Source organism: Quercus suber, unplaced genomic scaffold (assembly GCF_002906115.3).
Source record: "Quercus suber isolate HL8 unplaced genomic scaffold, Cork oak 2.0 scaffold_692, whole genome shotgun sequence".
NCBI lineage: Eukaryota > Viridiplantae > Streptophyta > Magnoliopsida > Fagales > Fagaceae > Quercus > Quercus suber.
The window spans coordinates 54,759-72,518 of NW_027070133.1; the positions used below are offsets into that span (position 1 = coordinate 54,759).

Here is a 17,760-nt window from a genome sequence, read left to right on the forward strand (position 1 = left end):
TGTTTTTTTAAAAAGGGCAAAGGCCAATTTTTCCCCTAGTTGTAGCTTTAAAAGGGTTTGGAAAAACTCCAAACTTGTGTACATAACACTACCCTCTTGTGTCTTAAAGAACGTGCTCTAACGTTTGTATTCATATGTACATAAGATCCATCAAAATCCTAGATGAAACGGCTGAAAAAAGAATTGAAATTTCATTTTGCCCAAGTCTTGATCAGTCGAGACATGCAGTTCAACTAATTGAAGGCAAACATGCAGTTCAACTAATTGAAGTAAGTGACTTTCAACCTTTCAAGCCTGTAGTTGAAATGCATAATTCTAGCACTCTATTTTTTGCATTCTTGAGTCTTTAGCTGTTCTAAACTTGATTTGTCTTTGTCTAAGGTTTAATTCAACACTAATCAACTAGGCAAAACTATGTTATAAAATGTTATACTTGTTCATGGTTGTCAATCTAAAAATATAGACTCTACAATAAGGATTATCATTCCTTTCGTAATCTTCATTTAATGTTCCAAGTGTGCCTTAAATAATTTCAATCTGGGTACATGTAGCGACTCATTGCAATGATGTTAATCTATGTCTAGTCTTGATCTCCAACATTTAAATATGTAATTCAAGACTAAACAATAATGAAAGAAATTTTTTTTTTGATTAATACAAAATTCATTATTTATGTGCTTTATTAATTAATTAATTTCAGTTCAATAGTAAATCCCTCGATTCAAAATTATATATACTATTTATAAGATGATTCCTCTCTTTAAATTGGATTTTTTTGTAGTTTAGAAATACTCATAAACCTTACGTTTAACAAGGAAAAAAACTTAAGAACAACCCAATAAAAATATATCTCCAACTTCACTTAAAATACCTATAAAATAGGAAATTCTCTTACTAATCAGTATCTTCAAAACAAACTTATCCAAAATTTATTTTAAAAAAAAATTATGACACTAGACAAAAAAAAAAAAAAAAAAACCTCATCACACAAGAAAAGCACACGTGATAAGACTAATTTTATATAAGTACATATAATGTCCCTCAAAAGTTTTTAAATCATCAATTTAAACCCCCAATCAAATCCAAAACGTCCAAGATTTAAATTAATATGATTTTGTAAGTTTAGTGTTCAAATTTGAAAGTAGAGAAATTATAAGGTTTAATTTAAAACATTTAAAGATATCCGGTTTAATTTTAAATAAAGGGTTTAAAATATAATTTACCCCCAAAAAAAAAATCTATGGTTCAATGATGCAAAGAAAATTTTCTAGGTGCGCACGTTTCAACAACATTTCAACCAACGTTCAAGACCTAGACTCCCCGGTCATTCACCTGACCTTCCATACCTATAAATTAGTTCAAACTTCAAACAACTAACAACATAACTTCACTAATATAGTAAGTTTGAAGCCTAGTTATTGTACACAATATTTTGGAGGCTAATAGCCTAATAACCAAACCACATGCATGCACCTTGACAATGTCTTCGGAAGCAAGTTCAGTATGCTTGCATTTGCTGTTTCTACTGCTCGTATCTGGCACTGCAGTCTCACACTGGATTGTCAAGACTCTTCCTGGCTTCCCTGGTTATTTGCCCTTTAAACTTGAAACTGGGTATGCGCTACTAGTTTCTGCAGTTAAGACTATATATCTTAATTTATTTTCTACAGATTTTATAGAGAACAGGCCAATTGATTGTTGATGATGTTAATGGGAATTTGTATATAGATACATTAGTGTTGGTGAAGTGGAATTCTTCTACTATTTTGTCAAGTTGGAAGGGTACCCGGGAGCTGACCTTCTCTTGCTCTACATCAATGGAGAGGCCCTGGTTGTTCTGTGTTGTGAAATTTTAATGAACGTAAAAAAATTAATCAAATCTTAACCAAATTAATCATAATCTAGTTTATTAAAAATTGGTTGTTTGAAATTAAATATACTAAACAAATAATTAAACTAAGCAAAGATATAATATAAAGCAGTAAAGAGATGTAAACAATCTAAAGAAATGAATTAAGGTTTTAGAATTCGCTTTGTTAATTCATATCAGCACATATTTATGATCATTAACTTTTCTCAACCACTACATGATAATTTAGAAATCAACCTTGCAATCATGAAAAATATTCTCATTAAAATCCTTATTTTAAAAATTAAAAGCATATTCTCCTTCACTTCTTAAGTTTAAAATCAAATCATCAAGTATCCATTAACAAATAAATCATAAGAGATATCCAATTTTAAAATCAAACAATCATAATCCAAGCATTCAATTAATTAAAATAAATATTAAATCATGAGAAAAACATGATTGAACTCATGTCTAGAATTCTATCTTAATCAATTGATGTGAAGCAAGAACAATTTAAATCATTAAAGAATAGTTATTGCGGGAAAAATCAAATCAAATAAATACTATTGATTATCCTTAACAAGGTTTCATCTTCAACTTTAATTGAAAATTTAGCTACTCACAGTACTTGAAATAAAACACACAAAATAAATATTAAACATTAAACTAGACAATTAAACTGCTAACTAGAATGGAAGAGAAAAGTTACAGTGCTAGCATAGAGAAAGGGTGAAGAAAAAGCCACATGCTGCACTGCCTCTTTTCGCCTGGGTTTCAGCTTCCTTCTCTGTCGCCCTCTGTTTCTATTTCCCACTATTTATACTTACATTCACCTATGTGGCTGAGACCTAAAAGCTTCTTATTAAAACCAACGTGGCCCAAGTACTCCTAGGTAGATCTTTTGGTGAACAAATCAAGAGACCCACAACAACAATACAATAATTGATTTGGACTCTAAAGCCCACCACGTTGACTGTGTAAGAATTGCTTGACTTGAGTTTTGTTTCCTTGCACACTACATCCACGTTGGATTGAATCTTGGGCTTTTTTTTTTTCCTTTGCTTTTTGGTCTTCAAATGAATTCACGCTTGGGCTGGATTTTTCCTTCGTGCTTCATATATGGTCTTAAGTTAGCTTGACAATTGGTTGGTTTCACTTTGTATGTAAAGTCTTTATTGCCTATAAATCAAAGACAACTTATAATTAGTCACAAAATAGTATAAAAGTGCAGTTAAATATGCAAATATAAGAGTAATTTATTGTATATATTTCATGATCGTCATGCATTGAATGGATTCTTGTACCAGATTGGTATGGCTTTTTTCTTCCTCTTCTCTTTGCGTTTAATTAACCCTACACTAATTTTGAAAAGTTTCGTATAGTGAGCATTTGGAAATTTGTTGTAGCGGTAACATTTGTTCTTTTGATTGGTCTTGACACTATCTTTGGGTACATTTGGCATCTATTGACGCATTTGGAAGTAGCTTGGAGAGATATGCACTTTGTTCATTTGTTTTGCCTCTAATTTGGGTCTTGCAATTGATGCATTTGTGGATTAGGATGATAAATCTTGTCATGGTGGAGATTCATTATTTATATGTATATATATTGCCAGGGTAGAAAATTGTTCTAGGGTTTGGCTCACTTGTGATTTTTACTTTTTGAATTAGGGTGAACTTTCTATAAAAGAAACAAAGATTGTAAAAATTATAGTTAGTGTGTGGTGTAACCATTGTTATAAGTCATAGTTCAGTCATATGTAAACCATTGGACTACACATATCTTGTTGGTCAGGAATGAAAAATTAATAAATAAACACTAATTTAAGTACCAAATATATTAAAAAAAATTAAATGACACGGCACGATTTGACCACGGTTGAACATTGGCCCGACTTCAAAAATCTTGAACCTCTCTCTTTTCCATTTCATTGAACAGTCCGGAATTGAAAACTATGAGTGTAACTAACATTGTTTAGAATTACATTAGGTATAATACAAACCAAATCTTACAAATTTTACTACAAAATAACTCTACATTGATGTGACAATGTATATAATTAGCACTATTATAAGAATAAATAAATAAAATTTTAAATTACCTCTATGCCATTTGTGACATAGAATATGTATGAGGCTTATATAGGTAAATCCGTCATACTCTTAGGCCTTAGCATCACTCAAATATGTTTAAGTAAAAAGACATATATTTGGATACCCCTTATTTTACTGAATACTGAAAATTTAATTTATATATATATATATATATATATTTAAATGACAAAACTCTTTTTTACTGTTCATATGCCTTGGTGCACTGTTCATGTTCCATGAACAGTACATTAGGAGCTGGTCTTATCAAAAAAAAAAAAAAAGAGAAAGAAAGAAAGAAGAAGAGAAAAGAAAGAAGAAGAAGAAGGAAGGAAACGTAGACGCAAACGTTGTAGGAAGCGCAAAATGGGACTGGGGGCTTATCGACACTGCTACACGAACCAATATCTCAAACTTGCTGACTTTGATGTTTGCCTATAGGCTCATTATCTCTTACTACAGTGGGGGCTTACCGACACTGCTACACGAACCAAAAACTTGGACATAGGTACCAAGTGTTGTACAACAATTTTTCATTCATTTCCGTTATTTACATTTTATTTTCTTTCCACTTTTGCCGTATCGTACTTTTTTTCTTTATTGATAATCCCAATGCTTTTGCAGACAGCCAATGTGTTATTTTTAGATGCACCTGTGGGTGCTGGTTTCTCATATGCAACAACCTTAGAAGCCTGGAACGCATCAGACATAAAATTGGCAGCTCAAGCCTATCAGTTTCTGAGAAATGTGAGTGTAATTGATGATGATGATGATGATGATATATATATATATATATATGAAGACAAATTAAATATCTTTATACCCCTTTTTTCAAATTAATTAGGGAAATGCCTCTCTTTTAAAACTCGATTTGTGATAAATCAAGTTAGGCCTTATAGTGGCGTTTTTAAGAAGCCTAACTCGATTTATCACAAATCGAGTTTTAAAAGAGGGGCATTTCTCTAATTAGTTTGAGAAATTAGTATAAAGCTATTTAATTTGCCCGAAAAGAGCAAAAACCCATTTTGTCCCTCCATCATCTAAAGCATGAGTTTGGGTTTCAAACTTTCAATTAAAGTGAAGCTCTTTGCTTTAAAGCCTTGTAAATTTATTCACTACGGGTCCCACGTTGGTCCCACAGCAAAGAATCTCCTTTGTAGTTGTTGAGGTTCAAAATTAAGCACAATCTAAGTCCCAAAGAAATAGCACATTGAGCTAATTTCATGGAAATAAAGCTAGAGAAAATAAAATAAAAAAAGGCTGGGCTCACTTAATGAAGAAAAGAGAAAGAAGAAAAGGGTGAGAGGTCCAAAGAATTAGGATCCAAAGACCTATGGAAGAACAGACTTTAAAGGCTTAGCCGGCCAGGATTAATAAGCCAAAAGAAGCCCAATAAGAAGAGCTGGACCGGGATCCTAGAAGTTACCAGAGTCCGGGGATCCCTGGGGCACGCAACACGATCTAAGTAAGATTGAAGCAGGTTCAAAGGAAAAAAAGCGATAAAAGATGAAGAGCATGCGGGTCTCATGCACCCAAACATGCAGTGGGAATCAAAAAGTACAAATCAAAACATTCATGAATGAAGGAGCTGGGCCTCAAGGAACCAAAAATGAGAAAACCATAAGAAGAGGTAATTGGAAGGGAGCTTTCAACCCAGCAGTAAAATATTCCAACTATTCGGGAAAATGACAAGGATGGAGTGCAACCAAAAGCTGGAAAGGTGAAAGAAAGGGCCAAATAGCTAAAGATCAGCAACCTGAGGGGAGCTTGAAATAGAAAATCAGCTAGGGGTTTTCAGCTTGGTCGCACCAAAAGGAAGAAGTTATGAGAAAAAAGGAAACGACCAGCCCCTGAGCAAACTGAAACAACATGAACTCTGAGGGGCAAAAGGAAGAAATCACTGGTACCCCAGAACCCTAGAGCTGCACTATAAAAGAAGGGAGAAATCCATGCTGAAGGGCATTCAGATTTTGATTCAGGCATTCATCGCCATTTTCTGGATTCCTAGAAAAGATATAGAGCCATAGAAAAAACTCTGTAAAGTTCAAAGAAAAACAAAGGAATTGCTCCCGGTATCCCAGAGACAACCACTATAGCACATACTCGAATTCAAAAAATTCAAACTTTGCAAGTCTTGGAAGCTTGAATAGCTATCAAAGTCTGTAATTTTTGAACTTAGTTGAACCTTGTATCACATCTTAGTGAGCATTGTAATCATAATAAAAGAAAATTAATAAAATGCCTCTCATTGATTTGAGGATCCCTAACCCTTTTTTTTACTGTATTTTTATTGCTGTGCATTTCCTTGCTGTTTGAACTATCATTCAATACATATACTTTTGCTTGTTAGTTTATTTGTGTTGTAGAAAGCTTGTTTTGTGTACCACTTAGTTCTTAAACAGCCTTTTAGCTGCGGCGAACCAAGCCCAGTCCACCAAGATCAATTATTTGGCCTAGGATCTTTGGGCCACTGTGCTGAGAAAAAAAAAACACTCTCACATTTTGGCGACTTCACTAGGGACTAGGTAAAGAAAAGGGAAGAAGCAATCCCTTTGCAAAGCATGCCTCCAAGACCAAGGAACAGCAAAGGTGCTAATATGCCACCCGCGGCCTCTGAGCTCATGGGGGAAAATGAAGTGGCCTCCAGACAAAGAGGCGAAGTGCCCCTAATAGAGTAGAAGGCCGTGTCAAAACAAAGGAATGTAAGGCAGGAGCCAGACCCCATGGCTCGAATGACTGCAATGTTGAAGGATTTGTAGCAAGAAGTCCGCCTTTTCAAAGAAGGCAAGACTCAGGAAGTCAGAGACAATGCCCCCCCTGTGGGCAACCAAGATAGAACCCAGCCAGTGGGGGAGTCAGCAGTGGGAAAAGGAACTAACCCGCAATACCTAACACTGGCAGATATCAGTGCCCTCCTAGACCAAGAAAGGGAAAAACTTTCGAGGATCCCTAAGCAATTTTCTTGGGATCCCCATTCCCACAAGAACTCCTTGGCAAGCCATACCCCAAAGGATATGAACCCCCAAAGTTCCATCCTTTTGATAGAAGAAATGGGAGTGCCGTGGAACACGTGAGTAGGTTTATTCACACCATGGGCCCCTACGTAGGAGACCGAGAGCTGTGTCTAAGAGAGTTTGCTAAATCCTTAGTGAATAGAGCATACACTTGGTACACCACACTGAGACATGGGTCCATTAAAACCTGGGACGAGATGATGGAGAGATTCTGTGCAAAATATTACCCCGGCGAGGACAAGGTCACTTTCCAAAGCCTTCAGATGGTAAGGCAGAGGCCTGAAGAGGATCCTGTCCAGTTCATCAAAAGATTTAAAGATGTGTCTTTAGATTGTTATGGGAATCATGAAGAGAAAGAACTCGTAGAGACTTGCATATCCAACATGCTTTTCGATTACAAACTCAACCTCGAAAATCTATGTATCACACAGTACGATGACCTGTTACAGAGAACTAAAAGGACAGCACAAACTATGAAGACAAAGAAGATGCCAGCATCCCAAGCCATGACAGCATCAGTGGCAGAAAAAAGGAAGAGGCCTGACAGAAAGGTGTTTGAGGAACCACCAGTGATCCCATGTACTGTAGAAGAGTTAAACCATGTCCTGGAAAAATGGATCGGGGATGGAATGGTTAGGCCATTCATCGTGTCCAGGCCACCAACGGGGGAAGAAAGGAAAAATCCCTTATTTTGCAGGATTCATAATTATGTCAAGCATTCCACAAAGGATTGCTAGACCATCTGTAGGCTCTTTCACAAGAAGCTAAGAGAAGGAACCTTGGAGCTCACTTAGAAGGAGCCAAAAGTACAAAGGAACCCCTTACCCAATCACAAAGGGAAGGAGGTGGTGGCTGTAGTAATCCATGGGAACCCAGCAGAAGCAGAAGAGTCAGAAGGATCCTTCCACCTGAGCACAGTCAGGACCCTCTAGAAGAATCCTAAGTTCAGATCATTATTCAACCAGCTGAGATTTGAACTAGAAGTAAGAAAGGTGGCCACAGAGTCTCTCATGACTATAGTAGTAAATTCAAGAATGGAATGTTTCACAACAGAATCACATGCTAGCCGAGCTTTCTTGGAAACAACCAACGCCATAACTTTCACTGATGAGGATATGGAGTTTGAGCATCCAGACCACCGTAGAGCCCTTTATCTAATGGCCACCATAAATTATGTCCAAATCAGAAGAGCACTGGTAGACACAGGGGCATCGCTCAACCTTATAACCCTAAGCACCCTGGAAGCTGTGGGCCTAGCTGGAAGGAGAATCCTGGGGGCTCTCATGGAGACAACCAGATTTGGAGGATCAACAGAATCAACTGAGGGATATGTACAACTGGCCCTAAAAGTGGGGCCAATAGTAGCCTTGACTAGATTTCATGTAATCAACTCAGAGGTGTCCTACCATGTACTGCTGGGACGGCTATAGCTCCATAAGCACCGCCTTATACCATCCACGTACCATCAGTGTATTAAAGGGAGATTGAATGAGAGGCTTGTAAGGATCCTTGCCAACCATAACCCTTTTAGCCAAGGAGAAATAACTTTGTGGAAACAATGTTCTATGATGAGCTAGAACCGGACAATGAGAGCCCTATGCCAGGGACTCCAGGAGCACCTATCTTGGAAGAAGAAGAAGAAGGAGGAGGAGGTACCCACGACTTAAGAGACCTCTTGAAGAGAAAAAGGCAAAAAAGGGAGCCCAGCACATTAGGATCCCGAGAATGTATAGTAGTACGGGAACCCGGGGGAAGATTGATTTACCGCTTATGAAGGTGCGCGGGGCCTGAGTGCATCGTGCAGGAAGGTCCTGGACCACTAGAATGTATGGTAGCTCAAGAGGAAGTCCCAGAGGAACCAGTTAAAGAAACACAAATCCAGCCTGAGGAAGAATTGGAGAAAATAAACTTGGGGGCTGAGTTAGGATCCCAGAAGCCTGTTTTCATTAGTAGTCAGTTGGCAGCACAAGAAAAGGAGCCACTGGTGGCCTTGCTCAAAGAATACATGGATGTGTTCGTATGGACCTATGATGAGATGCCTGGTTTGGATCTTGGGCTGGTGGTCCATGCTTTCAACGTGGACCTAGGAGTCAAACCAGTAATCCAACCAGCCAGGGTCTTTCATGATAAATGTAATTTTTACATGATTTTTATTATCCTCTTATTTATTAAAATTGTTAGTTTTCCTTTATTTCTTTTGATTTGATTTGATTTTTATTTATATTTATCTAATCATTTGTTCTTTGAAGGAATGAGAAGATTCATATTAATCTACAAGGGCTTTACATGCAAAGTGGGGCTAAGCCAATTAAATCCAACTCCAATTCAGATTAGGATTCCAGCTTACACATCAGTCAGTATTTTTGGCATAAATTTCGACTCAAATATCCAATCGAGATGATTCAAGATAGGCTGGAAAGATAACTTAAAGGACTACAATTTTGTAGTTTACTAAAAGTCCGAATTTCGATATTAAATGGGCCAAAATCGTCAGTTAAGTGAAGCCTAAAAATCTGGGATTTTTTCCAAACGGGAATAGGATTCCTTGACCTATTTAAAGGCTCTTTAGGATAAAAAGAAAAGAAGTGAAACCTGAAAGGAAAAGGGGGTTGCCGCATAGAAGAATTTGCTTTTGGGAGTCTTTATGAAGAGGAGGATCTAAGGACAAAGGCGAAAGCTTCATGTTGATTAACCAATGCAGATGAAAGACATAAGTTTTATTTGCTTTCTTTTCAATTTTATTATGAACTAAATTTTATTTTCTAGAGCAGTGATGTAGTCTAGCAATGAACACACAATTTATTTTCTGAGTTATTTTATTTTTAATATTTCCATGATTGAGTGCTTAATTCTTATTCTTATTGCTTACTATTTTTTACAAATTATAGTTTGATCAATTGAATTACAATGAGACCGAGAGGTGATTTGCTATTTTAGTTCTAGAATTAAACACCATTAGTTGAGTGAAAGTAGAGATGCTTTACCGCGACTAGTGTGATTTTTCAAAAAAATTCAAAGTACGTAATGAGTCTCCAATTAATTAAATTCACATAGAGATATGGAATTGTTAGTTGAAGATATTTTTGATATTATTCGAGAGAAGATATTGAATACTTAAGGAATTTTTAATCATTAACCGGAAATTATTAGAATTTAATAATTAGGAAGAATAAATTGTGTGGGATTTGTTAGGTGAAATCAACTGGTCTAGATTCATTCTTAACATATTTTTACACTGTTAGGTTTTTTACGCCTTGTTAATTCTTTTTATTTGTAAATTTATTTTTATTAAATAGTTTAATTTAATTCAGAGGATAGAATGTTCCATTTATTTTCGATTTTCCAAATAGTAATTAATTTAGTAAATTTTGGTATTCAATAACATAGTTAATCCTTGTGGGTTCGACATTCGTTTTCTAAAAACACTTTACTACTTGTTACGATTTTGTGCACTTGTAGATTATTTTACGTGAACAAGTTTTTGGCGCCGTTGCCAGGGATTCATTGTTTGTTATTGATATTGATACTAGCTAGATATTTACTACTTTGGATTTTATTTTATTTATTAAAAAAAAATTAAATTAAATTAGGTGCATCTGAGTTTGTTTCCTTTCTTTTCAGGAATTAGAAGTGCATGACCTGATCTAAACTGTTAGAGCATACACTCTTTGATCCTGAAATTAAAAGAACCTTACGTCAGCTCAAGAAAGAAAAGAAGAAAGAGGCCAACACATCTCTATCTAATATGGCCGATCAAGAGCAAAAGGTGTTAAGAGATTATGCTACGCCCTCGGTAAATGGAGCTACATCGAGCATAAGGAGGCCAGCCATACAAGCCAATAATTTTGAGATCAAGCCGGCCATCATTCAGATGATACAGCAAACTGTCCAGTTCGGGGGGCTATCACAAGAGGATCCTATTGTCCATACTGCAAATTTCTTGGAAATTTGCGATACTTTTAAACATAACGGAGTGACAGATGATGTGATTTGACTAAGGCTTTTTCCTTTCTCACTTAGGGATAAAGCAAAAGTTTGGTTGAATTCTTTGCCACCTGGCATCATTACTACATGGGAGGAGTTGGCACAAAAATTTTTAGCAAAATATTTCCCTCCCGCAAAGATAGCAAAGCTAAAGAATGATATCACCATGTTCATCAAATTTGAGGGCGAATCATTATATGAAGCATGGGAGAGGTACAAAGATTTATTGCGAAGGTGTCCTCATCATGACCTTCCAGCATGGCTTCAAGTGCAAACATTCTACAATGGTCTAGGAGCTACAAAGAGGTCTATGGTTGATGCAACAGCTAGTGGAGCTTTAATGAGTAAAACTCATGAGGCAGCCTATGAACTTCTAGAAGAATTGGCATCCAACAACTATCAATGGCCTACAGAAAAAGCAATGCCAAGAAAGACAGCTGGAGTTTTAGAACTTGATTCTATTACCTTATTGGCGACACAAATGGCAACTTTGTCTCAACAATTAGGTAAAATGAATGTTAATGCTATTCAAACTAATGTTATTTGTGATCATTGTGCAAGAAATCATTCAAGTGTCGACTGCCAAGTGGGAAATCCTTTTGCCCAATCGAGTTATGGACAGACAAATTATGTGTCAAATTTTCAACGTCAAAATAATCCATACTCGAACATATTTGACATTGTGGAGAACCTTGAATAGTATGTGTTATATAAATGCTAAGCTATTTTTTATTTTGTATGAATATTTTCTTTTTTGTACATGTACTTATGGGTTAATTAAGAAATTGATATTTCTTATTTGTGTACCCTCTATAACTTAGTTTGGCACTATCATGCATTGCTTTTGCATTATTCATTTAGCATAATGTGTGCTTTTTATTTTTTGTCATAAATTTTTTTTAAACCAAAAAGATTTTTATTTCTTTTGTATTACATATCATGGATGTGTAGTTAAGGTTGACCATATTATTTTTACATAACATGTCTGTGTACCTTGTTTAGCTTGGATGTGCTTATTTTTCTGCATTTTGCTAGTTTTTAGCTATACAGTGCATGTTATGTGGGAGTTGTTTATAGTTTTTGATCACATGATCCTTATTTTGAAGTCACATGTTTTTTATTGTAAGGACTAAAAAATACTAAAAGAAAGGCATAAATAACCATCTCACCATTATTTACTAGCCAATCATGAACATCTTAGTGTATATCATAAGATTTTGTACTCAAGAAAGTGTAGCACATGTACAAAAAGAAAATAAGGTGTAACCTTAGAATAAAAAAGAAATAAATAAAAAAAGACAAATTAATAAAAATGGCATGTACATTATAAGGCTAAAATAAAAATTAAAAAAAAAATTATATGATTGAAAGCTTATTTTTTAGGAGATGTGGGAGTTATATGATGTAATTCTTTAGGTGATAGCCACTTTCAAACTTATGTGATGAATAATGTAGAAATTGTAATTTATTACTATCTACATATCACCTCACATATATCTCATGTTGTTACTAGTTACACACACTTCACAAGTTATTCTTTGCTAAATTTAGTACATGAAATTGTGTGTGAATTTGGTTTGGCCATCCAAGATTATATGTTCATTGATTAAAATTTGGGGGTAAAAAGTGTGAAAATCTTGTTTTTGAAGTTCTAGGTTTAAAAGAAAAGTTTTTGATAAACTTTTAAACTCATTCTTATGCATTTCATTCATGAAATTATTTGGTTTGAGTGGTTTCTGCATAATCTTCTATAATTTTTCATAAAATTTAGTTTTCCAGAAGTTCAATCAATCGAGTGTAATTTTCGATTAATCGAAAATTTCCATATTTTTCAAGTCTAGCTTCTGCCTAACTTGATTGGTATTCGATCGATGCTCGACCGATCGAAACTGAAAAATTTTATGTTTCTAATATTTTTGACCAATTCTTTTTTCATGCATCATTTATGTTTAGAATTCACATGCATTGCATTATTTTTTGTACCCATCTTGCAGTTTTGTGGTCATATCTCTCATTATTTTAACACATAACATGCATACACTTTGCTAAATTAGGTACTCAACTTGATTTAAAAATTGATTAATTAACTTTTGAGTTATGTACTTTTTAGTATATGCTATTTTTATGTGTGAACTGCATAAAATATTTTTCTTAAGAGATATGATGGATAATCAATGTAAAAATATTTTCTCTACTTAATTTGAGTTCAAATGACCATCTGTTTATGGGTCACATAGTGTCAAGTTTGCATTCATTGAAAGAGATAACATTTTTCTTCAAGAGAATTCTTAACTTAATTTTTTTAAAGTTAGGTTTGTGTGTTTTTACTTTTCCCCACCTCCTAAATTTTCCCCAAAACTTGTTTTGTTTTTTCTATTTTCATAGGGGGAGAAACTTGTTTTTAACATTTGTTGTTCATAGGGGGAGTTGTTGCTCTTCATAGGAGGAGTTGCCTCTATTCTCTATAGAGCTGGATTCATTTGTTTCCTTAATTCTTTATTTCTCTTGACTTTTGTTGTGTATGTTTTTTGTTTACTCTTTGTTTGAGTTGTCTTTGTCAATATGTGACAAAAAGGGGGAGAAATATATGAGATGTGGGAATCATGTTTAAAAATGTTTTTAAAATGTTTTGTTTAGGGGGAGATATAATTGTTTTTGAAATGTGGAGAATATAAAAACTTTTTGATGAATCTAACTTAGGGGAAGAGTTAGAATTTACTTTTGTTTTTATATTTGTGTTTCATATTGTTTATATGTCTTTCTTTCCACATATGCGGTGATGTGTTTTTTGAGTGTTTTTAGGAAAGACAGGTGCATTCTGATCAAGACCTTCGACCTCTTCTTGCAACTTCTAGGTTAGGAGTCTTAGATTAGAATTTTTGTTGTATTTGGGCATTTTATTGTATTAGGTTGTTCTTGTATTTGAGCATTTCATTTTGTATGTAAGTTTTATCACGAATTACCAAAGGAGAAGATTGTTAGGTTCTAAAAGTTTAGAACAATTGGCAAATCATGAACACAAACTTGTCTAGATATAGAACTTAGAGTCTATAGGTATTATTAGACAATGCTCAAGGTGATTTAAGTCAAGATTCATGAACAAGCAAGTTGCAGAAAAGAGAATTCGAAATTTGCCTAGTTTGATCGATCAAAAAGCAGGCTTGACCGATCGAAATACGGGTCTGTAGAATTTTAAGTTTGGCCTAATAGCAGTACAAGCCCCAAAGGGATTAGGGTTTCAAATCTACTTCTTCTAGTATATAAAGGAAACTCTAAGGACGTTTTTATAAGACTTTTCAGAGAGAGAAGAGTGTGCCTCTTTTGTATCTAGGGTTTTGTACTAAAAAGCTCTCTCATATCTTCTACCTATGTTATTTCTTAAAAAATCTATAGATTCAGTATTGTAGAAGTTGCTGCCTTCTCTAGTCATCAAAGGTGCTGATAATCTAAACCTCCAAGGGTGATCTTGGAGTCACAAACAAGAGAGTTTGTGTTTTTTATCACAAGTGTGGGTGCTTGTGTTGCAAATGCCTAATAGAGAAGGAGTCCATGGATTCGAAGTTTGCACATGGTCGTGTCAGTAAGTTCTACATGTTAATGGTCTAAGTCTTATTGTAAACTTCAATTTTTTATAGTGGATTTGCTTTTTACCTTGAGGATAGTTAGGTTAAATCCTCCCTAGGTTTTTTGCCGGTTTGGTTTTCCTAGGTCATCATATCATTGTGTTCTTTATATTTTCCGCTACTTGACATGATAGATATGATTATTTTGTTTTAACCTAGATCTGAATAATAAACTTAAGTATTCACTTGGTTAATTTATTAGGTTAAACAATTTGGTTTACAGGGATCTAAAAACGTACAAAATTTTATTCCTAGTCCGTATATATAGCTTGCATTAATATACCAACTTTATTCTTAGCCGCAGCAAACTCTTTCTTTATTCTAGCTGAAATAAAGAATAATTATAAATAGGCTTTCAGAAGAAAATATATGTAATTTGACTATATATTTATCTTAAATAATGAACAATTAGTAAATGTTCATAAAATCAAAACATAATATCCTTCACAAATCACAAACATCTTATGTTTGAGACTACTTGGATCTGATGCACATAGATATTAAATGTGGAATACAGAATGTTCAAAACAAAAACTGAATAAATTTTCATTTAAAAAAAAGTCATATAAAGAACTTAACTAAACATCTGTAGTCAAACTTCAAAAAAGAGTGATGAAAACCGGAATTGTCACTAACCATCATTAGGCTCCAAATCTTGGTGATTACATCGTTAAAATTAGATCCTATCTCATCAAACATGCTAGTAATTGTTTGATGGGGGGAATAAACTGATTAAACCCCCTAGCAGGGGTAAAGGCAGGAGAGTAAATAAAAATTTTAAGAAACTTTTAAAGCAAAAGTAAACAAATATGGGTGAAAGTGAAGTAAAAATACTAATAAAACTGTGCATGCATATAATAACCATGATGTAGGTGCATCGAAGCTAGAGCAGAGAATGCCTAAGTCCATTTTGTTCAGCCTATTAGCTATTATAAGACTCGTCTTTTGTTTGTCTATGTTATGTTTTGTTTATTGTCGTACTCAACATTTTATTATCATGTGACTTTGAATGAAATTGGAAGGTTAGGATTCAAAGATGAAGGGCTATGATTTTAGGGTCATTGTAGGTAGCTTGAGCTAGAAAGTGAACTTCTATCCTTTTCAACTTAAATCTTATTATCTTCCTTTCACTATGATCTCCTTTTATTGTTGGAATTTCTTCTTAGACCCTTTGCAAGCTTCAATCTGCTTAGACTAGTCAATTCTTTTTGTCGATTTTATGTTTTGTCTACTATTGTGTATTTAGCATGTTATAATGTCTACTATGTTAAGCGTTCGAACTATGATTGGTCGATGAGGAATAAACTGATTAAACCCCTTCAAAAAACTTTTAAGCAATAGTAAACCAATATCTTGGGCGCAAGTGAAGTAGAAACTACTAAAAATGTACATTCATAATCTCACAACTATTAATTTTGGTGAAAATACATCTCCAAACTATTCACAAGTTCAACTCTGTCACTCATTGCAAATTCTGTGACTAGCAATGCTCCTTTTAGATCCCCTAATTTCAACTTACAAGCCTAGAGCAACGTACAGCATCAAATGGTAAATAGACAAAAGCAGCTTTGAAATTGAAGGTAAAGATAAAGAATTATATAAGGGACTTAAACGGAGAAAGGATTACAGGAATGATATACTATATAAATCAAACATAGAGATATATCTTCTAAAGAATAAGTTAAAGGGCCTCTAGAAATTTTACTGCATGCATACTAAGCGTTTAAATGTATGATATCACATATATTCATATCATTATACAGATACACATGCACGTCTAGATGCTAACCCAACTCAAATCATTAATGAGCAGAAACTTCAAAATGAGCATAACAAAAGTGGTTCACAGAGAGAGAAAATATCTGGGAAAAACTGTACTAAACCAAACTATGCACAAGTTCAAACATTTGCCACCAATCTTCAAATAAATAAAATAATGTTAAATAGCAAGAGAAGTAAAATACAGCAACACGCTATCGAAGAAACTTAGTTGGTCATTGATGCGATACTTATGGATGGACACAATGGAAATACTCAATATCAAGGAATGGCCGAGGGATTGAGCTTGTGATCATCGTCACTGTTGGCCTTGTTGGGTCCTAAATAATATTATCAATAATATTAGCAATCCAAAATAACAATCACACATAAGAACACAAAATTAACATGGAAAACCCTTTCTTCTTGAAGGGAAAAACCATAGGACAAACTCCTAATAATTTTGCTATTATCAAATCAATTACAATAATACTTGTGTATGCCTCACAGCTAAAAAAAAATCTCTCTTGTTTTTCTTTACTCTCACACACACACTAATTTTCTTTCTCAAAAACGACAATCCTTTTTTCTCTATTCTTCAATATACGACACCCACAAAAACTTAATATATATTGTCTTTATATATTCCCAACAGACTTACGCTCCTAGTAGCACATGAATCCTAATTCACTTGAATTTGGAGACTACACTACTACCTGCTAGCCATGGAATAAAAATACAAGCCCATATGTGGGCTTTTACCTCGTGGGCTGGACCACGTGCTTTATGCATCCAACAATCTCCCCCTTCAGCCCACCAATGGGAGGAGATCTTCATTCTATCTCTTCAATTCAATTCTGTGTCAGTCAAGCCAACACAAGGCTTGACCTTCTTCATTATCTTCACCAATACTAAGAACACCTCATCAACATCAATCTCTTTCATTCTCAAATAATTAATCTCATCTTGGATTTCTTTAATCCAATCCCTTGGCTCCCCCTCATCAGAAGCCTAATTATTCTTGAAGCCCAATTATTCTTGAAGCTAATAGTATGATATTTTCTAGTAGTCTTCTTCTTGTGAGGTTCAACAATCTCTAGTGGAGGATATTGCTCCCCCTGCCCAAGACCTCTAGGATCTTGCACTTCATCATCATCCCATGTAGCCTTAGCATCACATTCTTCATCACCTACCACTTCCTCTTCTGAAGCACTATTAGGCAATGAGAATTTCACCCTCTTGATTTCAACACCATTAATCCCAACACTCATTTTTGAAGTCTTCTCAAAATTTTTAATCTCATTGAACTTCTTCTTACAGGTCTTCACATGAGTCCTGTACAAACCACAACATACATGTCCTCTTGCAACAACCAATGGCCCCTTAGTAAGTTTCCATCTTCCATTACCAAGGTAGTTACAATAACCCACTCAATCCAT

The 17,760-nt window shown here is 34.6% G+C and overlaps 1 non-coding gene across 1 annotated transcript; it reads right to left on the reverse strand.

Moving 5' to 3' along the window:
- Window positions 1-11,085: 11,085 nt before the first annotated feature.
- Window positions 11,086-11,192, reverse strand: LOC112017515 (small nucleolar RNA R71). The gene has a single exon (XR_002883484.2). It is a non-coding gene; the product is annotated as a small nucleolar RNA R71 (small nucleolar RNA).
- Between the last annotated feature and the right edge of the window lie 6,568 nt (window positions 11,193-17,760).